Source organism: Coffea arabica, chromosome 11c (genome assembly GCF_036785885.1).
Source record: "Coffea arabica cultivar ET-39 chromosome 11c, Coffea Arabica ET-39 HiFi, whole genome shotgun sequence".
NCBI classification, from domain to species: Eukaryota; Viridiplantae; Streptophyta; class Magnoliopsida; order Gentianales; family Rubiaceae; genus Coffea; species Coffea arabica.
Genome location: NC_092330.1, coordinates 22774338 through 22796137, shown reverse-complemented (window position 1 = coordinate 22796137; position 21800 = coordinate 22774338). Strand labels below are relative to the sequence as shown.

General features: G+C 44.1%; 11 non-coding genes and 15 pseudogenes across 11 annotated transcripts; all 26 read right to left on the bottom strand.

Moving 5' to 3' along the window:
• Positions 1-682: 682 nt before the first annotated feature.
• LOC140019766 (5S ribosomal RNA) lies at positions 683-800 on the bottom strand (annotated as a pseudogene).
• A 411-nt stretch (positions 801-1211) lies between these two features.
• LOC140018170 (5S ribosomal RNA) lies at positions 1212-1330 on the bottom strand. Its single transcript, XR_011824472.1, has one exon. It is a non-coding gene; the product is annotated as a 5S ribosomal RNA (ribosomal RNA).
• A 927-nt stretch (positions 1331-2257) lies between these two features.
• LOC140018466 (5S ribosomal RNA) lies at positions 2258-2375 on the bottom strand (annotated as a pseudogene).
• Positions 2376-2786: 411 nt separating this feature from the next.
• LOC140018025 (5S ribosomal RNA) lies at positions 2787-2904 on the bottom strand. Its single transcript, XR_011824327.1, has one exon. It is a non-coding gene; the product is annotated as a 5S ribosomal RNA (ribosomal RNA).
• Positions 2905-3317: 413 nt separating this feature from the next.
• On the bottom strand, positions 3318-3436 carry LOC140018077 (5S ribosomal RNA). Its single transcript, XR_011824380.1, has one exon. It is a non-coding gene; the product is annotated as a 5S ribosomal RNA (ribosomal RNA).
• A 414-nt stretch (positions 3437-3850) lies between these two features.
• On the bottom strand, positions 3851-3969 carry LOC140017164 (5S ribosomal RNA). Its single transcript, XR_011823477.1, has one exon. It is a non-coding gene; the product is annotated as a 5S ribosomal RNA (ribosomal RNA).
• Positions 3970-4897: 928 nt separating this feature from the next.
• LOC140018936 (5S ribosomal RNA) lies at positions 4898-5015 on the bottom strand (annotated as a pseudogene).
• A 924-nt stretch (positions 5016-5939) lies between these two features.
• LOC140018935 (5S ribosomal RNA) lies at positions 5940-6057 on the bottom strand (annotated as a pseudogene).
• Positions 6058-6981: 924 nt separating this feature from the next.
• On the bottom strand, positions 6982-7099 carry LOC140018934 (5S ribosomal RNA; annotated as a pseudogene).
• Positions 7100-7510: 411 nt separating this feature from the next.
• LOC140017803 (5S ribosomal RNA) lies at positions 7511-7629 on the bottom strand. Its single transcript, XR_011824109.1, has one exon. It is a non-coding gene; the product is annotated as a 5S ribosomal RNA (ribosomal RNA).
• A 926-nt stretch (positions 7630-8555) lies between these two features.
• On the bottom strand, positions 8556-8673 carry LOC140018933 (5S ribosomal RNA; annotated as a pseudogene).
• A 411-nt stretch (positions 8674-9084) lies between these two features.
• Positions 9085-9203, bottom strand: LOC140017163 (5S ribosomal RNA). The gene has a single exon (XR_011823476.1). It is a non-coding gene; the product is annotated as a 5S ribosomal RNA (ribosomal RNA).
• Positions 9204-10129: 926 nt separating this feature from the next.
• On the bottom strand, positions 10130-10247 carry LOC140018932 (5S ribosomal RNA; annotated as a pseudogene).
• A 411-nt stretch (positions 10248-10658) lies between these two features.
• LOC140018169 (5S ribosomal RNA) lies at positions 10659-10777 on the bottom strand. The gene has a single exon (XR_011824471.1). It is a non-coding gene; the product is annotated as a 5S ribosomal RNA (ribosomal RNA).
• A 927-nt stretch (positions 10778-11704) lies between these two features.
• Positions 11705-11822, bottom strand: LOC140020698 (5S ribosomal RNA; annotated as a pseudogene).
• Positions 11823-12233: 411 nt separating this feature from the next.
• On the bottom strand, positions 12234-12352 carry LOC140017596 (5S ribosomal RNA). Its single transcript, XR_011823904.1, has one exon. It is a non-coding gene; the product is annotated as a 5S ribosomal RNA (ribosomal RNA).
• A 927-nt stretch (positions 12353-13279) lies between these two features.
• On the bottom strand, positions 13280-13397 carry LOC140018326 (5S ribosomal RNA; annotated as a pseudogene).
• A 925-nt stretch (positions 13398-14322) lies between these two features.
• LOC140018325 (5S ribosomal RNA) lies at positions 14323-14440 on the bottom strand (annotated as a pseudogene).
• Positions 14441-15365: 925 nt separating this feature from the next.
• LOC140019765 (5S ribosomal RNA) lies at positions 15366-15483 on the bottom strand (annotated as a pseudogene).
• Positions 15484-15894: 411 nt separating this feature from the next.
• On the bottom strand, positions 15895-16013 carry LOC140018168 (5S ribosomal RNA). Its single transcript, XR_011824470.1, has one exon. It is a non-coding gene; the product is annotated as a 5S ribosomal RNA (ribosomal RNA).
• A 927-nt stretch (positions 16014-16940) lies between these two features.
• On the bottom strand, positions 16941-17058 carry LOC140018931 (5S ribosomal RNA; annotated as a pseudogene).
• Positions 17059-17982: 924 nt separating this feature from the next.
• LOC140019764 (5S ribosomal RNA) lies at positions 17983-18100 on the bottom strand (annotated as a pseudogene).
• Positions 18101-18511: 411 nt separating this feature from the next.
• LOC140018146 (5S ribosomal RNA) lies at positions 18512-18630 on the bottom strand. The gene has a single exon (XR_011824448.1). It is a non-coding gene; the product is annotated as a 5S ribosomal RNA (ribosomal RNA).
• Positions 18631-19557: 927 nt separating this feature from the next.
• On the bottom strand, positions 19558-19675 carry LOC140018930 (5S ribosomal RNA; annotated as a pseudogene).
• A 924-nt stretch (positions 19676-20599) lies between these two features.
• On the bottom strand, positions 20600-20717 carry LOC140019762 (5S ribosomal RNA; annotated as a pseudogene).
• A 411-nt stretch (positions 20718-21128) lies between these two features.
• Positions 21129-21247, bottom strand: LOC140017595 (5S ribosomal RNA). The gene has a single exon (XR_011823903.1). It is a non-coding gene; the product is annotated as a 5S ribosomal RNA (ribosomal RNA).
• Between the last annotated feature and the right edge of the window lie 553 nt (positions 21248-21800).

The window sequence follows — 21800 nt, the reverse complement described above, 5'->3', positions numbered from 1 at the left end:
ACGATCCGGGCTTCGATCCAGCCGTACCGTTCCTGACTTGTCTCGCGCCTTCAGATCCGCCTTCATGCTTCGATAAGAAGCAAAATATAAAGCAATCGTTCCGACGGAGCTAAATTACTACAGCATAAAGAACGAAGGGGAAATTTGGATTTCGAAACAAAAAAGGGAGGGGTGCAACACGAGGATTTCCCAGGGGGTCACCTAGGGGTGTCAACGTGCCGGGACCGGGCCGGAATTCATTATTCTGGACCCGGACCCGGATCCGACCCGTTTACCCGACGGGTCTTTTATTCGGTGTTCCGGATCCGGACCCGGCGAGTCTCGGATCCGGGTCGGGTCTACCCGAACAAATTTGCCAAAATTTATAATTTCTAACAAAAAAGAGAAAAAGATATATTTGTAAACTAATTTCTAACTAATGCAAAGAAAAAACCAAATAAGAAAATAAATCAAATTGATTTTACTCAAATACATCATCCTAATCAAATTATATTGATAATATATATTTTTTATAAATTATTAAATCATTTATATCCGGATCCGGGTCTAATACGGGTCGGAATACTATATTCCGTATCCGACCCGTTTTTTTGTTTGAAAAAACGGATCCGGATCCGGATAACGGAATTAAATCCCTACCCATACCCGCAAAAATTTCAGGGATCCGATCCGGATCCGGGTGTAGACCCGACCCGTTGACCGGCCTAGGGTCACCCATCCTAGTACTACTGTCGCCCAAGCACGCTTAACTTCGAAGTTCTGATGGGATCCGGTGCATTAGTGCTGGTATGATCGCACCCGCCATGTTCCTTTCGCTCTATTCTTTTAAACTGCCACGTCCTGTGAAGCAGTTTGGCTTTTCTGGACCCGAATTCAGTCTAAGCGTCAATTCATGAATTTCCTCTCATCCTTTTATTTTTTTACTTTTATATTTTTTTCTTGTTGCTTTGCACCTTTTTTTTCCCTCGTCGCACAACTCTCAATTATCCTTAAATTGATCCTTCACGCTTGCGCTTATACATTTGCGCCGACAACTTTGACCGACGATCCGGGCTTCGATCCAGCCGTACCGTTCCTGACTTGTCTCGCGCCTTCAGATTCGCCTTCATGCTTCGATAAGAAGCAAAATATAAAGCAATCGTTCCGACGGAGCTAAATTACTACAGCATAAAGAACGAAGGGGAAATTTGGATTTCGAAACAAAAAAGGGAGGGGTGCAACACGAGGACTTCCCAGGGGGTCACCCATCCTAGTACTACTCTCGCCCAAGCACGCTTAAATTCGGAGTTCTGATGGGATCCAATGCATTAGTGCTGGTATCATCGCACCCGCCATGTTCCTTTCGCTTTATTCTTTTAAACTGCCCCGTCCTGTGAAGCAGTGTGGCTTTTATGGACCCCAATTCATTTTAAGCGTCAATTCAAGAATTTCCCCTCATCCTTTTATTTATTTACTTTTACATTTTTTTCTTGTTGATTTGCACCATTTTTTTTTCCCTCGTCGCGCAACTCTCAATTATCCTGAAATTGATCCTTCACGCTTGCGCTTATACATTTGCGCCGACAACTTTGACCGACGATCCGGGCTTCGATCCAGCCGTACCGTTCCTGACTTGTCTCGCGCCTTCAGATCCGCCTTCATGCTTCGATGAGAAGCAAAATAAAAAGCAATCGTTCCGACGGAGCTAAATTACTACAGCATAAAGAACGAAGGGGAAATTTGGATTTCGAAACAAAAAAGGGAGGGGTGCAACACGAAGATTTCCCAGGGGGTCACCTAGGGGTGTCAACGGGCCGGGTCCGGGCCGGAATTCATTATTCCGGACCCGGACCCGGATCCGACCCGTTTACCCGACGGGTCTTTTATTCTGTGTTCCGGATCCGGACCCGGCGAGTCTCGGATCCGGGTCGGGTCTACCCGAACAAATTTGCCAAAATTTATAATTTCTAACAAAAAAGAGAAAAAGATATATTTGTAAACAAATTTCTAGCTAATGTAAAGAAAAAACCAAATAAGAAAATAAATCAAATTGATTTTACTCAAATACATCATCCTAATCAAATTATATTGATAATATATATTTTTTATAAATTATTAAATCATTTATATCCGGATCCGGGTCTAATACGGGTCGGAATACCATATTCCGTATCCGACCCGTTTTTTTGTTTGAAAAAACGGATCCGGATCCGGATAACGGAATTAAATCCCTACCCATACCCGCAAAAATTTCAGGGATCCGATCCGGATCCGGGTCTAGACCCGACCCGTTGACAGGCCTAGGGTCACCCATCCTAGTACTACCGTCGCCCAAGCACGCTTAACTTCGGAGTTCTGATGGGATCCGGTGCATTAGTGCTGGTATGATCGCACCCGCCATGTTCCTTTCGCTTTATTCTTTTAAACTGCCACGTCCTGTGAAGCAGTTTGGCTTTTCTGGACCCGAATTCATTCTAAGCGTCAGTTCATGAATTTCCTCTCATCCTTTTATTTATTTACTTTTATATTTTTTTCTTGTTGCTTTGCACCTTTTTTTTCCCTCGTCGCACAACTCTCAATTATCCAGAAAGTGATCCTTCACGCTTGCGCTTATACATTTGCGCCGACAACTTTGACCGACGATCCGGGCTTCGATCCAGCCGTACCGTTCCTGACTTGTCTCGCGCCTTCAGATCCGCCTTCATGCTTCGATAAGAAGCAAAATATAAAGCAATCGTTCCGACGGAGCTAAATTACTACAGCATAAAGAACGAAGGGGAAATTTGGATTTCGAAACAAAAAAGGGAGGGGTGCAACACGAGGACTTCCCAGGGGTCACCCATCCTAGTACTACTCTCGCCCAAGCACGCTTAACTTCGGAGTTCTGATGGGATCTGGTGCATTAGTGCTGGTATGATCGCACCCGCCATGTTCCTTTCGCTTTATTCTTTTAAACTGCCCCGTCCTGTGAAGCAGTGTGGCTTTTCTGGACCCGAATTCATTTTAAGCGTCAATTCAAGAATTTCCCCTCATCCTTTTATTTATTTACTTTTACATTTTTTTCTTGTTGATTTGCACCATTTTTTTTTCCCTCGTCGCGCAACTCTCAATTATCCTGAAATTGATCCTTCATGCTTGCGCTTATACATTTGCGCCGACAACATTGACCGACGATCCGGGCTTCGATCCAGCCGTACCGTTCCTGACTTGTCTCGCGCCTTCAGATCCGCCTTCATACTTCGATAAGAAGCAAAATATAAAGCAATCGTTCCGACGGAGCTAAATTACTACAGCATAAAGAACGAAGGGAAAATTTGGATTTCGAAACAAAAAAGGGAGGGGTGCAACACGAGGACTTCCCAGGGGGTCTCCCATCCTAGTACTACTCTCGCCCAAGCACGCTTAACTTTGGAGTTCTGATGGGATCGGGTGCATTAGTGCTGGTATGATCGCACCCGCCATGTTCCTTTCGCTTTATTCTTTTAAACTGCCACGTCCTGTGAAGCAGTTTGGCTTTTCTGGACCCGAATTCATTTTAAGCGTCAATTCAAGAATTTCCCCTCATCCTTTTATTTATTTACTTTTACATTTTTTTCTTGTTGATTTGCACCATTTTTTTTTTCCCTCGTCGCGCAACTCTCAATTATCCTGAAATTGATCCTTCACGCTTGCGCTTATACATTTGCGCCGACAACTTTGACCGACGATCCGGGCTTCGATCCAGCCGTACCGTTCCTGACTTGTCTCGCGCCTTCAGATCCGCCTTCATACTTCGATAAGAAGCAAAATATAAAGCAATCGTTCCGACGGAGCTAAATTACTACAGCATAAAGAACGAAGGGAAAATTTGGATTTCGAAACAAAAAAGGGAGGGGTGCAACACGAGGACTTCCCAGGGGGTCACCCATCCTAGTACTACTCTCGCCCAAGCACGCTTAACTTCGGAGTTCTGATGGGATCCGGTGCATTAGTGCTGGTATGATCGCACCCGCCATGTTCCTTTCGCTTTATTCTTTTAAACTGCCCCGTCCTGTGAAGCAGTGTGGCTTTTCTGGACCCGAATTCATTTTAAGCGTCAATTCAAGAATTTCCCCTCATCCTTTTATTTATTTACTTTTACATTTTTTTCTTGTTGATTTGCACCATTTTTTTTTTCCCTCGTCGCGCAACTCTCAATTATCCTGAAATTGATCCTTCACGCTTGCGCTTATACATTTGCGCCGACAACTTTGACCGACGATCCGGGCTTCGATCCAGCCGTACCGTTCCTGACTTGTCTCGCGCCTTCAGATCCGCCTTCATGCTTCGATGAGAAGCAAAATATAAAGCAATCGTTCCGACGGAGCTAAATTACTACAGCATAAAGAACGAAGGGGAAATTTGGATTTCGAAACAAAAAAGGGAGGGGTGCAACACGAGGATTTCCCAGGGGGTCACCTAGGGGTGTCAACGTGCCGGGACCGGGCCGGAATTCATTATTCTGGACCCGGACCCGGATCCGACCCGTTTACCCGACGGGTCTTTTATTCGGTGTTTCGGATCCGGACCCGGCGAGTCTCGGATCCGGGTCGGGTCTACCCGAACAAATTTGCCAAAATTTATAATTTCTAACAAAAAAGAGAAAAAGATATATTTGTAAACTAATTTCTAACTAATGCAAAGAAAAAACCAAATAAGAAAATAAATCAAATTGATTTTACTCAAATACATCATCCTAATCAAATTATATTGATAATATATATTTTTTATAAATTATTAAATCATTTATATCCGGATCCGGGTCTAATACGGGTCGGAATACTATATTCCGTATCCGACCCGTTTTTTTGTTTGAAAAAACGGATCCGGATCCGGATAACGGAATTAAATCCCTACCCATACCCGCAAAAATTTTAGGGATCCGATCCGGATCCGGGTCTAGACCCGACCCGTTGACAGGCCTAGGGTCACCCATCCTAGTACTACTGTCGCCCAAGCACGCTTAACTTCGGAGTTCTGATGGGATCCGGTGCATTAGTGCTGGTATGATCGCACCCGCCATGTTCCTTTCGCTTTATTCTTTTAAACTGCCACGTCCTGTGAAGCAGTTTGGCTTTTCTGGACCCGAATTCATTCTAAGCGTCAGTTCATGAATTTCCTCTCATCCTTTTATTTATTTACTTTTATATTTTTTTCTTGTTGCTTTGCACCTTTTTTTTCCCTCGTCGCACAACTCTCAATTATCCTGAAAGTGATCCTTCACGCTTGCGCTTATACATTTGCGCCGACAACTTTGACCGACGATCCGGGCTTCGATCCAGCCGTACCGTTCCTGACTTGTCTCGCGCCTTCAGATCCGCCTTCATGCTTCGATGAGAAGCAAAATAAAAAGCAATCGTTCCGACGGAGCTAAATTACTACAGCATAAAGAACGAAGGGGAAATTTGGATTTCGAAACAAAAAAGGGAGGGGTGCAACACGAAGATTTCCCAGGGGGTCACCTAGGGGTGTCAACGGGCCGGGTCCGGGCCGGAATTCATTATTCCGGACCCGGACCCGGATCCGACCCGTTTACCCGACGGGTCTTTTATTCTGTGTTCCGGATCCGGACCCGGCGAGTCTCGGATCCGGGTCGGGTCTACCCGAACAAATTTGCCAAAATTTATAATTTCTAACAAAAAGAGAAAAAGATATATTTGTAAACAAATTTCTAGCTAATGCAAAGAAAAAACCAAATAAGAAAATAAATCAAATTGATTTTACTCAAATACATCATCCTAATCAAATTATATTGATAATATATTTTTTTTATAAATTATTAAATCATTTATATCCGGATCCGGGTCTAATACGGGTCGGAATACTATATTCCGTATTCGACCCGTTTTTTTGTTTGAAAAAACGGATCCGGATCCGGTTAACGGAATTAAATCCGTATCCATACCCGCAAAAATTTCAGGGATCCGATCCGGATCCGGGTCTAGACCCGACCCGTTGACAGGCCTAGGGTCACCCATCCTAGTACTACTGTCGCCCAAGCACGCTTAACTTCGGAGTTCTGATGGGATCCGGTGCATTAGTGCTGGTATGATCGCACCCGCCATGTTCCTTTCGCTTTATTCTTTTAAACTGCCACGTCCTGTGAAGCAGTTTGGCTTTTCTGGACCCGAATTCATTCTAAGCATCAGTTCATGAATTTCCTCTCATCCTTTTATTTATTTACTTTTATATTTTTTTCTTGTTGCTTTGCACCTTTTTTTTCCCTCGTCGCACAACTCTCAATTATCCTGAAAGTGATCCTTCACGCTTGCGCTTATACATTTGCGCCGACAACTTTGACCGACGATCCGGGCTTCGATCCAGCCGTACCGTTCCTGACTTGTCTCGCGCCTTCAGATCCGCCTTCATGCTTCGATGAGAAGCAAAATAAAAAGCAATCGTTCCGACGGAGCTAAATTACTACAGCATAAAGAACGAAGGGGAAATTTGGATTTCGAAACAAAAAAGGGAGGGGTGCAACACGAGGATTTCCCAGGGGGTCACCTAGGGGTGTCAACGGGCCGGGTCCGGGCCGGAATTCATTATTCCGGACCCGGACCCGGATCCGACCCGTTTACCCGACGGGTCTTTTATTCTGTGTTCCGGATCCGGACCCGGCGAGTCTCGGATCCGGGTCGGGTCTACCCGAACAAATTTGCCAAAATTTATAATTTCTAACAAAAAGAGAAAAAGATATATTTGTAAACAAATTTCTAGCTAATGCAAAGAAAAAACCAAATAAGAAAATAAATCAAGTTGATTTTACTCAAATACATCATCCTAATCAAATTATATTGATAATATATTTTTTTTATAAATTATTAAATCATTTATATCCGGATCCGGGTCTAATACGGGTCGGAATACTATATTCCGTATTCGACCCGTTTTTTTGTTTGAAAAAACGGATCCGGATCCGGTTAACGGAATTAAATCCGTACCCATACCCGCAAAAATTTCAGGGATCCGATCCGGATCCGGGTCTAGACCCGACCCGTTGACAGGCCTAGGGTCACCCATCCTAGTACTACTGTCGCCCAAGCACGCTTAACTTCGGAGTTCTGATGGGATCCGGTGCATTAGTGCTGGTATGATCGCACCCGCCATGTTCCTTTCGCTTTATTCTTTTAAACTGCCACGTCCTGTGAAGCAGTTTGGCTTTTCTGGACCCGAATTCATTCTAAGCGTCAGTTCATGAATTTCCTCTCATCCTTTTATTTATTTACTTTTATATTTTTTTCTTGTTGCTTTGCACCTTTTTTTTCCCTCGTCGCACAACTCTCAATTATCCTGAAAGTGATCCTTCACGCTTGCGCTTATACATTTGCGCCGACAACTTTGACCGACGATCCGGGCTTCGATCCAGCCGCACCGTTCCTGACTTGTCTCGCGCCTTCAGATCCGCCTTCATGCTTCGATAAGAAGCAAAATATAAAGCAATCGTTCCGACGGAGCTAAATTACTACAGCATAAAGAACGAAGGGGAAATTTGGATTTCGAAACAAAAAAGGGAGGGGTGCAACACGAGGACTTCCCAGGGGGTCACCCATCCTTGTACTACTCTCGCCCAAGCACGCTTAACTTCGGAGTTCTGATGGGATCCGGTGCATTAGTGCTGGTATGATCGCACCCGCCATGTTCCTTTCGCTTTATTCTTTTAAACTGCCCCGTCCTGTGAAGCAGTGTGGCTTTTATGGACCCCAATTCATTTTAAGCGTCAATTCAAGAATTTCCCCTCATCCTTTTATTTATTTACTTTTACATTTTTTTCTTGTTGATTTGCACCATTTTTTTTTCCCTCGTCGCGCAACTCTCAATTATCCTGAAATTGATCCTTCACGCTTGCGCTTATACATTTGCGCCGACAACTTTGACCGACGATCCGGGCTTCGATCCAGCCGTACCGTTCCTGACTTGTCTCGCGCCTTCAGATCCGCCTTCATGCTTCGATGAGAAGCAAAATAAAAAGCAGTCGTTCCGACGGAGCTAAATTACTACAGCATAAAGAACGAAGGGGAAATTTGGATTTCGAAACAAAAAAGGGAGGGGTGCAACACGAGGATTTCCCAGGGGGTCACCTAGGGGTGTCAACGGGCCGGGTCCGGGCCGGAATTCATTATTCCGGACCCGGACCCGGATCCGACCCGTTTACCCGACGGGTCTTTTATTCTGTGTTCCGGATCCGGACCCGGCGAGTCTCGGATCCGGGTCGGGTCTACCCGAACAAATTTGCCAAAATTTATAATTTCTAACAAAAAGAGAAAAAGATATATTTGTAAACAAATTTCTAGCTAATGCAAAGAAAAAACCAAATAAGAAAATAAATCAAATTGATTTTACTCAAATACATCATCCTAATCAAATTATATTGATAATATATTTTTTTTATAAATTATTAAATCATTTATATCCGGATCCGGGTCTAATACGGGTCGGAATACTATATTCCGTATTCGACCCGTTTTTTTGTTTGAAAAAACGGATCCGGATCCGGTTAACGGAATTAAATCCGTACCCATACCCGCAAAAATTTCAGGGATCCGATCCGGATCCGGGTCTAGACCCGACCCGTTGACAGGCCTAGGGTCACCCATCCTAGTACTACTGTCGCCCAAGCACGCTTAACTTCGGAGTTCTGATGGGATCCGGTGCATTAGTGCTGGTATGATCGCACCCGCCATGTTCCTTTCGCTTTATTCTTTTAAACTGCCACGTCCTGTGAAGCAGTTTGGCTTTTCTGGACCCGAATTCATTCTAAGCGTCAGTTCATGAATTTCCTCTCATCCTTTTATTTATTTACTTTTATATTTTTTTCTTGTTGCTTTGCACCTTTTTTTTCCCTCGTCGCACAACTCTCAATTATCCTGAAAGTGATCCTTCACGCTTGCGCTTATACATTTGCGCCGACAACTTTGACCGACGATCCGGGCTTCGATCCAGCCGTACCGTTCCTGACTTGTCTCGCGCCTTCAGATCCGCCTTCATGCTTCGATAAGAAGCAAAATATAAAGCAATCGTTCCGACGGAGCTAAATTACTACAGCATAAAGAACGAAGGGGAAATTTGGATTTCGAAACAAAAAAGGGAGGGGTGCAACACGAGGACTTCCCAGGGGGTCACCCATCCTAGTACTACTCTCGCCCAAGCACGCTTAACTTCGGAGTTCTGATGGGATCCGGTGCATTAGTGCTGGTATGATCGCACCCGCCATGTTCCTTTCGCTTTATTCTTTTAAACTGCCCCGTCCTGTGAAGCAGTGTGGCTTTTATGGACCCCAATTCATTTTAAGCGTCAATTCAAGAATTTCCCCTCATCCTTTTATTTATTTACTTTTACATTTTTTTCTTGTTGATTTGCACCATTTTTTTTTCCCTCGTCGCGCAACTCTCAATTATCCTGAAATTGATCCTTCACGCTTGCGCTTATACATTTGCGCCGACAACTTTGACCGACGATCCGGGCTTCGATCCAGCCGTACCGTTCCTGACTTGTCTCGCGCCTTCAGATCCGCCTTCATGCTTCGATGAGAAGCAAAATAAAAAGCAATCGTTCCGACGGAGCTAAATTACTACAGCATAAAGAACGAAGGGGAAATTTGGATTTCGAAACAAAAAAGGGAGGGGTGCAACACGAATATTTCCCAGGGGGTCACCTAGGGGTGTCAACGGGCCGGGTCCGGGCCGGAATTCATTATTCCGGACCCGGACCCGGATCCGACCCGTTTACCCGACGGGTCTTTTATTCTGTGTTCCGGATCCGGACCCGGCGAGTCTCGGATCCGGGTCGGGTCTACCCGAACAAATTTGCCAAAATTTATAATTTCTAACAAAAAGAGAAAAAGATATATTTGTAAACAAATTTCTAGCTAATGCAAAGAAAAAATCAAATAAGAAAATAAATCAAATTGATTTTACTCAAATACATCATCCTAATCAAATTATATTGATAATATATTTTTTTTATAAATTATTAAATCATTTATATCCGGATCCGGGTCTAATACGGGTCGGAATACTATATTCCGTATTCGACCCGTTTTTTTGTTTGAAAAAACGGATCCGGATCCGGTTAACGGAATTAAATCCGTACCCATACCCGCAAAAATTTCAGGGATCCGATCCGGATCCGGGTCTAGACCCGACCCGTTGACAGGCCTAGGGTCACCCATCCTAGTACTACTGTCGCCCAAGCACGCTTAACTTCGGAGTTCTGATGGGATCCGGTGCATTAGTGCTGGTATGATCGCACCCGCCATGTTCCTTTCGCTTTATTCTTTTAAACTGCCACGTCCTGTGAAGCAGTTTGGCTTTTCTGGACCCGAATTCATTCTAAGCGTCAGTTCATGAATTTCCTCTCATCCTTTTATTTATTTACTTTTATATTTTTTTCTTGTTGCTTTGCACCTTTTTTTTCCCTCGTCGCACAACTCTCAATTATCCTGAAAGTGATCCTTCACGCTTGCGCTTATACATTTGCGCCGACAACTTTGACCGACGATCCGGGCTTCGATCCAGCCGTACCGTTCCTGACTTGTCTCGCGCCTTCAGATCCGCATTCATGCTTCGATAAGAAGCAAAATATAAAGCAATCGTTCCGACGGAGCTAAATTACTACAGCATAAAGAACGAAGGGGAAATTTGGATTTCGAAACAAAAAAGGGAGGGGTGCAACACGAGGACTTCCCAGGGGGTCACCCATCCTAGTACTACTCTCGCCCAAGCACGCTTAAATTCGGAGTTCTGATGGGATCCAATGCATTAGTGCTGGTATCATCGCACCCGCCATGTTCCTTTCGCTTTATTCTTTTAAACTGCCCCGTCCTGTGAAGCAGTGTGGCTTTTCTGGACCCGAATTCATTTTAAGCGTCAATTCAAGAATTTCCCCTCATCCTTTTATTTATTTACTTTTAAATTTTTTTCTTGTTGATTTGCACCATTTTTTTTTCCCTCGTCGCGCAACTCTCAATTATCCTGAAATTGATCCTTCACGCTTGCGCTTATACATTTGCGCCGACAACTTTGACCGACGATCCGGGCTTCGATCCAGCCGTACCGTTCCTGACTTGTCTCGCGCCTTCAGATCCGCCTTCATGCTTCGATGAGAAGCAAAATATAAAGCAATCGTTCCGACGGAGCTAAATTACTACAGCATAAAGAACGAAGGGGAAATTTGGATTTCGAAACAAAAAAGGGAGGGGTGCAACACGAGGATTTCCCAGGGGGTCACCTAGGGGTGTCAACGGGCCGGGTCCGGGCCGGAATTCATTATTCTGGACCCGGACCCGGATCCGACCCGTTTACCCGACGGGTCTTTTATTCGGTGTTCCGGATCCGGACCCGGCGAGTCTCGGATCCGGGTCGGGTCTACCCGAACAAATTTGCCAAAATTTATAATTTCTAACAAAAAAGAGAAAAAGATATATTTGTAAACTAATTTCTAACTAATGCAAAGAAAAAACCAAATAAGAAAATAAATCAAATTGATTTTACTCAAATACATCATCCTAATCAAATTATATTGATAATATATATTTTTTATAAATTATTAAATCATTTATATCCGGATCCGGATCTAATACGGGTCGGAATACTATATTCCGTATTCGACCCGTTTTTTTGTTTGAAAAAACGGATCCGGATCCGGATAACGGAATTAAATCCCTACCTATACCCGCAAAAATTTCAGGGATCCGATCCGGATCCGGGTGTAGACCCGACCCGTTGACCGGCCTAGGGTCACCCATCCTAGTAATACTGTCGCCCAAGCACGCTTAACTTCGAAGTTCTGATGGGATCCGGTGCATTAGTGCTGGTATGATCGCACCCGCCATGTTCCTTTCGCTTTATTCTTTTAAACTGCCACGTCCTGTGAAGCAGTTTGGCTTTTCTGGACCCGAATTCATTCTAAGCGTCAATTCATGAATTTCTTCTCATCCTTTTATTTATTTACTTTTATATTTTTTTCTTGTTGCTTTGCACCTTTTTTTTCCCTCGTCGCCCACCTCTCAATTATCCTGAAATTGATCCTTCACGCTTGCGCTTATACATTTGCGCCGACAACTTTGACCGACGATCCGGGCTTCGATCCAGCCGTACCGTTCCTGACTTGTCTCGCGCCTTCAGATTCGCCTTCATGCTTCGATAAGAAGCAAAATATAAAGCAATCGTTCCGACGGAGCTAAATTACTACAGCATAAAGAACGAAGGGGAAATTTGGATTTCGAAACAAAAAAGGGAGGGGTGCAACACGAGAACTTCCCAGGGGGTCACCCATCCTAGTACTACTCTCGCCCAAGCACGCTTAACTTCGGAGTTCTGATGGGATCTGGTGCATTAGTGCTGGTATGATCGCACCCGCCATGTTCCTTTCGCTTTATTCTTTTAAACTGTCCCGTCCTGTGAAGCAGTGTTGCTTTTCTGGACCCGAATTCATTTTAAGCGTCAATTCAAGAATTTCCCCTCATCCTTTTATTTATTTACTTTTAAATTTTTTTCTTGTTGATTTGCACCATTTTTTTTTCCCTCGTCGCGCAACTCTCAATTATCCTGAAATTGATCCTTCACGCTTGCGCTTATACATTTGCGCCGACAACTTTGACCGACGATCCGGGCTTCGATCCAGCCGTACCGTTCCTGACTTGTCTCGCGCCTTCAGATCCGCCTTCATGCTTCGATGAGAAGCAAAATATAAAGCAATCGTTCCGACGGAGCTAAATTACTACAGCATAAAGAACGAAGGGGAAATTTGGATTTCGAAACAAAAAAAGGAGGGGTGCAACACGAGGATTTCCCAGGGGGTCACCTAGGGGTGTCAACGGGCCGGGTCCGGTCCGGAATTCATTATTCTGGACCCGGACCCGGATCCGACCCGTTTACCCGACGGGTCTTTTATTCGGTGTTCCGGATCCGGACCCGGCGAGTCTCGGATCCGGGTCGGGTCTACCCGAACAAATTTGCCAAAATTTATAATTTCTAACAAAAAAGAGAAAAAGATATATTTGTAAACTAATTTCTAACTAATGCAAAGAAAAAACCAAATAAGAAAATAAATCAAATTGATTTTACTCAAATACATCATCCTAATCAAATTATATTGATAATATATATTTTTTATAAATTATTAAATCATTTATATCCGGATCCGGGTCTAATACGGGTCGGAATACTATATTCCGTATCTGACCCGTTTTTTTGTTTGAAAAAACGGATCCGAATCCGGATAACGGAATTAAATCCCTACCCATACCCGCAAAAATTTCAGGGATCCGATCCGGATCCGGGTGTAGACCCGACCCGTTGACCGGCCTAGGGTCACCCATCCTAGTACTACTGTCGCCCAAGCACGCTTAACTTCGGAGTTCTGATGGGATCCGGTGCATTAGTGCTGGTATGATCGCACCCGCCATGTTCCTTTCGCTTTATTCTTTTAAACTGCCACGTCCTGTGAAGCAGTTTGGCTTTTCTGGACCCGAATTCATTCTAAGCGTCAGTTCATGAATTTCCTCTCATCCTTTTATTTATTTACTTTTATATTTTTTTCTTGTTGCTTTGCACCTTTTTTTTCACTCGTCGCACAACTCTCAATTATCCTGAAATTGATCCTTCACGCTTGCGCTTATACATTTGCGCCGACAACTTTGACCGACGATCCGGGCTTCGATCCAGCCGTACCGTTCCTGACTTGTCTCGCGCCTTCAGATCCGCCTTCATGCTTCGATAAGAAGCAAAATATAAAGCAATCGTTCCGACGGAGCTAAATTACTACAGCATAAAGAACGAAGGGGAAATTTGGATTTCGAAACAAAAAAGGGAGGGGTGCAACACGAGGATTTCCCAGGGGGTCACCTAGGGGTGTCAACGTGCCGGGACCGGGCCGGAATTCATTATTCTGGACCCGGACCCGGATCCGACCCGTTTACCCGACGGGTCTTTTATTCGGTGTTTCGGATCCGGACCCGGCGAGTCTCGGATCCGGGTCGGGTCTACCCGAACAAATTTGCCAAAATTTATAATTTCTAACAAAAAAGAGAAAAAGATATATTTGTAAACTAATTTCTAACTAATGCAAAGAAAAAACCAAATAAGAAAATAAATCAAATTGATTTTACTCAAATACATCATCCTAATCAAATTATATTGATAATATATATTTTTTATAAATTATTAAATCATTTATATCCGGATCCGGGTCTAATACGGGTCGGAATACTATATTCCGTATCCGACCCGTTTTTTTGTTTGAAAAAACGGATCCGGATCCGGATAACGGAATTAAATCCCTACCCATACCCGCAAAAATTTCAGGGATCCGATCCGGATCCGGGTGTAGACCCGACCCGTTGACCGGCCTAGGGTCACCCATCCTAGTACTACTGTCGCCCAAGCACGCTTAACTTCGGAGTTCTGATGGGATCCGGTGCATTAGTGCTGGTATGATCGCACCCGCCATGTTCCTTTCGCTTTATTCTTTTAAACTGCCACGTCCTGTGAAGCAGTTTGGCTTTTCTGGACCCGAATTCATTCTAAGCGTCAGTTCATGAATTTCCTCTCATCCTTTTATTTATTTACTTTTATATTTTTTTCTTGTTGCTTTGCACCTTTTTTTTCACTCGTCGCACAACTCTCAATTATCCTGAAAGTGATCCTTCACGCTTGCGCTTATACATTTGCGCCGACAACTTTGACCGACGATCCGGGCTTCGATCCAGCCGTACCGTTCCTGACTTGTCTCGCGCCTTCAGATCCGCCTTCATGCTTCGATAAGAAGCAAAATATAAAGCAATCGTTCCGACGGAGCTAAATTACTACAGCATAAAGAACGAAGGGGAAATTTGGATTTCGAAACAAAAAAGGGAGGGGTGCAACACGAGGATTTCCCAGAGGGTCACCTAGGGGTGTCAACGTGCCGGGTCCGGGCCGGAATTCATTATTCTGGACCCGGACCCGGATCCGACCCGTTTACCCGACGGGTCTTTTATTCGGTGTTCCGGATCCGGACCCGGCGAGTCTCGGATCCGGGTCGGGTCTACCCGAACAAATTTGCCAAAATTTATAATTTCTAACAAAAAAGAGAAAAAGATATATTTGTAAACTAATTTCTAACTAATGCAAAGAAAAAACCAAATAAGAAAATAAATCAAATTGATTTTACTCAAATACATCATCCTAATCAAATTATATTGATAATATATATTTTTTATAAATTATTAAATCATTTATATCCGGATCCGGGTCTAATACGGGTCGGAATACTATATTCCGTATCCGACCCGTTTTTTTGTTTGAAAAAACGGATCCGGATCCGGATAACGGAATTAAATCCCTACCCATACCCGCAAAAATTTCAGGGATCCGATCCGGATCCGGGTGTAGACCCGACCCGTTGACCGGCCTAGGGTCACCCATCCTAGTACTACTGTCGCCCAAGCACGCTTAACTTCGAAGTTCTGATGGGATCCGGTGCATTAGTGCTGGTATGATCGCACCCGCCATGTTCCTTTCGCTCTATTCTTTTAAACTGCCACGTCCTGTGAAGCAGTTTGGCTTTTCTGGACCCGAATTCAGTCTAAGCGTCAATTCATGAATTTCCTCTCATCCTTTTATTTTTTTACTTTTATATTTTTTTCTTGTTGCTTTGCACCTTTTTTTTCCCTCGTCGCACAACTCTCAATTATCCTTAAATTGATCCTTCACGCTTGCGCTTATACATTTGCGCCGACAACTTTGACCGACGATCCGGGCTTCGATCCAGCCGTACCGTTCCTGACTTGTCTCGCGCCTTCAGATTCGCCTTCATGCTTCGATAAGAAGCAAAATATAAAGCAATCGTTCCGACGGAGCTAAATTACTACAGCATAAAGAACGAAGGGGAAATTTGGATTTCGAAACAAAAAAGGGAGGGGTGCAACACGAGGACTTCCCAGGGGGTCACCCATCCTAGTACTACTCTCGCCCAAGCACGCTTAAATTCGGAGTTCTGATGGGATCCAATGCATTAGTGCTGGTATCATCGCACCCGCCATGTTCCTTTCGCTTTATTCTTTTAAACTGCCCCGTCCTGTGAAGCAGTGTGGCTTTTATGGACCCCAATTCATTTTAAGCGTCAATTCAAGAATTTCCCCTCATCCTTTTATTTATTTACTTTTACATTTTTTTCTTGTTGATTTGCACCATTTTTTTTTCCCTCGTCGCGCAACTCTCAATTATCCTGAAATTGATCCTTCACGCTTGCGCTTATACATTTGCGCCGACAACTTTGACCGACGATCCGGGCTTCGATCCAGCCGTACCGTTCCTGACTTGTCTCGCGCCTTCAGATCCGCCTTCATGCTTCGATGAGAAGCAAAATAAAAAGCAATCGTTCCGACGGAGCTAAATTACTACAGCATAAAGAACGAAGGGGAAATTTGGATTTCGAAACAAAAAAGGGAGGGGTGCAACACGAAGATTTCCCAGGGGGTCACCTAGGGGTGTCAACGGGCCGGGTCCGGGCCGGAATTCATTATTCCGGACCCGGACCCGGATCCGACCCGTTTACCCGACGGGTCTTTTGTTCGGTGTTCCGGATCCGGACCCGGCGAGTCTCGGATCCGGGTCGGGTCTACCCGAACAAATTTGCCAAAATTTATAATTTCTAACAAAAAAGAGAAAAAGATATATTTGTAAACTAATTTCTAACTAATGCAAAGAAAAAACCAAATAAGAAAATAAATCAAATTGATTTTACTCAAATACATCATCCTAATCAAATTATATTGATAATATATATTTTTTATAAATTATTAAATCATTTATATCCGGATGCGGGTCTAATACGGGTCGGAATACTATATTCCGTATCCGACCCGTTTTTTTGTTTGAAAAAACGGATCCGGATCCGGATAACGGAATTAAATCCCTACCCATACCCGCAAAAATTTTAGGGATCCGATCCGGATCCGGGTCTAGACCCGACCCGTTGACAGGCCTAGGGTCACCCATCCTAGTACTACTGTCGCCCAAGCACGCTTAACTTCGGAGTTCTGATGGGATCCGGTGCATTAGTGCTGGTATGATCGCACCCGCCATGTTCCTTTCGCTTTATTCTTTTAAACTGCCACGTCCTGTGAAGCAGTTTGGCTTTTCTGGACCCGAATTCATTCTAAGCGTCAGTTCATGAATTTCCTCTCATCCTTTTATTTATTTACTTTTATATTTTTTTCTTGTTGCTTTGCACCTTTTTTTTCCCTCGTCGCACAACTCTCAATTATCCTGAAAGTGATCCTTCACGCTTGCGCTTATACATTTGCGCCGACAACTTTGACCGACGATCCGGGCTTCGATCCAGCCGTACCGTTCCTGACTTGTCTCGCGCCTTCAGATCCGCCTTCATGCTTCGATGAGAAGCAAAATAAAAAGCAATCGTTCCGACGGAGCTAAATTACTACAGCATAAAGAACGAAGGGGAAATTTGGATTTCGAAACAAAAAAGGGAGGGGTGCAACACGAGTATTTCCCAGGGGGTCACCTAGGGGTGTCAACGGGCCGGGTCCGGGCCGGAATTCATTATTCTGGACCCGGACCCGGATCCGACCCGTTTACCCGACGGGTCTTTTATTCGGTGTTCCGGATCCGGACCCGGCGAGTCTCGGATCCGGGTCGGGTCTACCCGAACAAATTTGCCAAAATTTATAATTTCTAACAAAAAGAGAAAAAGATATATTTGTAAACAAATTTCTAGCTAATGCAAAGAAAAAACCAAATAAGAAAATAAATCAAATTGATTTTACTCAAATACATCATCCTAATCAAATTATATTGATAATATATATTTTTTAGAAATTATTAAATCATTTATATCCGGATCCGGGTCTAATACGGGTCGGAATACTATATTCCGTATTCGACCCGTTTTTTTGTTTGAAAAAACGGATCCGGATCCGGATAACGGAATTAAATCCCTACCTATACCCGCAAAAATTTCAGGGATCCGATCCGGATCCGGGTGTAGACCCGACCCGTTGACCGGCCTAGGGTCACCCATCCTAGTACTACTGTCGCCCAAGCACGCTTAACTTCGAAGTTCTGATGGGATCCGGTGCATTAGTGCTGGTATGATCGCACCCGCCATGTTCCTTTCGCTTTATTCTTTTAAACTGCCACGTCCTGTGAAGCAGTTTGGCTTTTCTGGACCCGAATTCATTCTAAGCGTCAATTCATGAATTTCTTCTCATCCTTTTATTTATTTACTTTTATATTTTTTTCTTGTTGCTTTGCACCTTTTTTTTCCCTCGTCGCCCACCTCTCAATTATCCTGAAATTGATCCTTCACGCTTGCGCTTATACATTTGCGCCGACAACTTTGACCGACGATCCGGGCTTCGATCCAGCCGTACCGTTCCTGACTTGTCTCGCGCCTTCAGATTCGCCTTCATGCTTCGATAAGAAGCAAAATATAAAGCAATCGTTCCGACGGAGCTAAATTACTACAGCATAAAGAACGAAGGGGAAATTTGGATTTCGAAACAAAAAAGGGAGGGGTGCAACACGAGGACTTCCCAGGGGGTCACCCATCCTAGTACTACTCTCGCCCAAGCACGCTTAAATTCGGAGTTCTGATGGGATCCAATGCATTAGTGCTGGTATGATCGCACCCGCCATGTTCCTTTCGCTTTATTCTTTTAAACTGCCCCGTCCTGTGAAGCAGTGTGGCTTTTATGGACCCCAATTCATTTTAAGCGTCAATTCAAGAATTTCCCCTCATCCTTTTAATTATTTACTTTTACATTTTTTTCTTGTTGATTTGCACCATTTTTTTTTCCCTCGTCGCGCAACTCTCAATTATCCTGAAATTGATCCTTCACGCTTGCGCTTATACATTTGCGCCGACAACTTTGACCGACGATCCGGGCTTCGATCCAGCCGTACCGTTCCTGACTTGTCTCGCGCCTTCAGATCCGCCTTCATGCTTCGATGAGAAGCAAAATAAAAAGCAATCGTTCCGACGGAGCTAAATTACTACAGCATAAAGAACGAAGGGGAAATTTGGATTTCGAAACAAAAAAGGGAGGGGTGCAACACGAAGATTTCCCAGGGGGTCACCTAGGGGTGTCAACGGGCCGGGTCCGGGCCGGAATTCATTATTCCGGACCCGGACCCGGATCCGACCCGTTTACCCGACGGGTCTTTTGTTCGGTGTTCCGGATCCGGACCCGGCGAGTCTCGGATCCGGGTCGGGTCTACCCGAACAAATTTGCCAAAATTTATAATTTCTAACAAAAAAGAGAAAAAGATATATTTGTAAACTAATTTCTAACTAATGCAAAGAAAAAACCAAATAAGAAAATAAATCAAATTGATTTTACTCAAATACATCATCCTAATCAAATTATATTGATAATATATATTTTTTATAAATTATTAAATCATTTATATCCGGATGCGGGTCTAATACGGGTCGGAATACTATATTCCGTATCCGACCCGTTTTTTTGTTTGAAAAAACGGATCCGGATCCGGATAACGGAATTAAATCCCTACCCATACCCGCAAAAATTTTAGGGATCCGATCCGGATCCGGGTCTAGACCCGACCCGTTGACAGGCCTAGGGTCACCCATCCTAGTACTACTGTCGCCCAAGCACGCTTAACTTCGGAGTTCTGATGGGATCCGGTGCATTAGTGCTGGTATGATCGCACCCGCCATGTTCCTTTCGCTTTATTCTTTTAAACTGCCACGTCCTGTGAAGCAGTTTGGCTTTTCTGGACCCGAATTCATTCTAAGCGTCAGTTCATGAATTTCCTCTCATCCTTTTATTTATTTACTTTTATATTTTTTTCTTGTTGCTTTGCACCTTTTTTTTCCCTCGTCGCACAACTCTCAATTATCCTGAAAGTGATCCTTCACGCTTGCGCTTATACATTTGCGCCGACAACTTTGACCGACGATCCGGGCTTCGATCCAGCCGTACCGTTCCTGACTTGTCTCGCGCCTTCAGATCCGCCTTCATGCTTCGATGAGAAGCAAAATAAAAAGCAATCGTTCCGACGGAGCTAAATTACTACAGCATAAAGAACGAAGGGGAAATTTGGATTTCGAAACAAAAAAGGGAGGGGTGCAACACGAGTATTTCCCAGGGGGTCACCTAGGGGTGTCAACGGGCCGGGTCCGGGCCGGAATTCATTATTCTGGACCCGGACCCGGATCCGACCCGTTTACCCGACGGGTCTTTTATTCGGTGTTCCGGATCCGGACCCGGCGAGTCTCGGATCCGGGTCGGGTCTACCCGAACAAATTTGCCAAAATTTATAATTTCTAACAAAAAGAGAAAAAGATATATTTGTAAACAAATTTCTAGCTAATGCAAAGAAAAAACCAAATAAGAAAATAAATCAAATTGATTTTACTCAAATACATCATCCTAATCAAATTATATTGATAATATATATTTTTTAGAAATTATTAAATCATTTATATCCGGATCCGGGTCTAATACGGGTCGGAATACTATATTCCGTATTCGACCCGTTTTTTTGTTTGAAAAAACGGATCCGGATCCGGATAACGGAATTAAATCCCTACCTATACCCGCAAAAATTTCAGGGATCCGATCCGGATCCGGGTGTAGACCCGACCCGTTGACCGGCCTAGGGTCACCCATCCTAGTACTACTGTCGCCCAAGCACGCTTAACTTCGAAGTTCTGATGGGATCCGGTGCATTAGTGCTGGTATGATCGCACCCGCCATGTTCCTTTCGCTTTATTCTTTTAAACTGCCACGTCCTGTGAAGCAGTTTGGCTTTTCTGGACCCGAATTCATTCTAAGCGTCAATTCATGAATTTCTTCTCATCCTTTTATTTATTTACTTTTATATTTTTTTCTTGTTGCTTTGCACCTTTTTTTTCCCTCGTCGCCCACCTCTCAATTATCCTGAAATTGATCCTTCACGCTTGCGCTTATACATTTGCGCCGACAACTTTGACCGACGATCCGGGCTTCGATCCAGCCGTACCGTTCCTGACTTGTCTCGCGCCTTCAGATTCGCCTTCATGCTTCGATAAGAAGCAAAATATAAAGCAATCGTTCCGACGGAGCTAAATTACTACAGCATAAAGAACGAAGGGGAAATTTGGATTTCGAAACAAAAAAGGGAGGGGTGCAACACGAGAACTTCCCAGGGGGTCACCCATCCTAGTACTACTCTCGCCCAAGCACGCTTAACTTCGGAGTTCTGATGGGATCTGGTGCATTAGTGCTGGTATGATCGCACCCGCCATGTTCCTTTCGCTTTATTCTTTTAAACTGTCCCGTCCTGTGAAGCAGTGTTGCTTTTCTGGACCCGAATTCATTTTAAGCGTCAATTCAAGAATTTCCCCTCATCCTTTTATTTATTTACTTTTAAATTTTTTTCTTGTTGATTTGCACCATTTTTTTTTCCCTCGTCGCGCAACTCTCAATTATCCTGAAATTGATCCTTCACGCTTGCGCTTATACATTTGCGCCGACAACTTTGACCGACGATCCGGGCTTCGATCCAGCCGTACCGTTCCTGACTTGTCTCGCGCCTTCAGATCCGCCTTCATGCTTCGATGAGAAGCAAAATATAAAGCAATCGTTCCGACGGAGCTAAATTACTACAGCATAAAGAACGAAGGGGAAATTTGGATTTCGAAACAAAAAAAGGAGGGGTGCAACACGAGGATTTCCCAGGGGGTCACCTAGGGGTGTCAACGGGCCGGGTCCGGGCCGGAATTCATTATTCTGGACCCGGACCCGGATCCGACCCGTTTACCCGACGGGTCTTTTATTCGGTGTTCCGGATCCG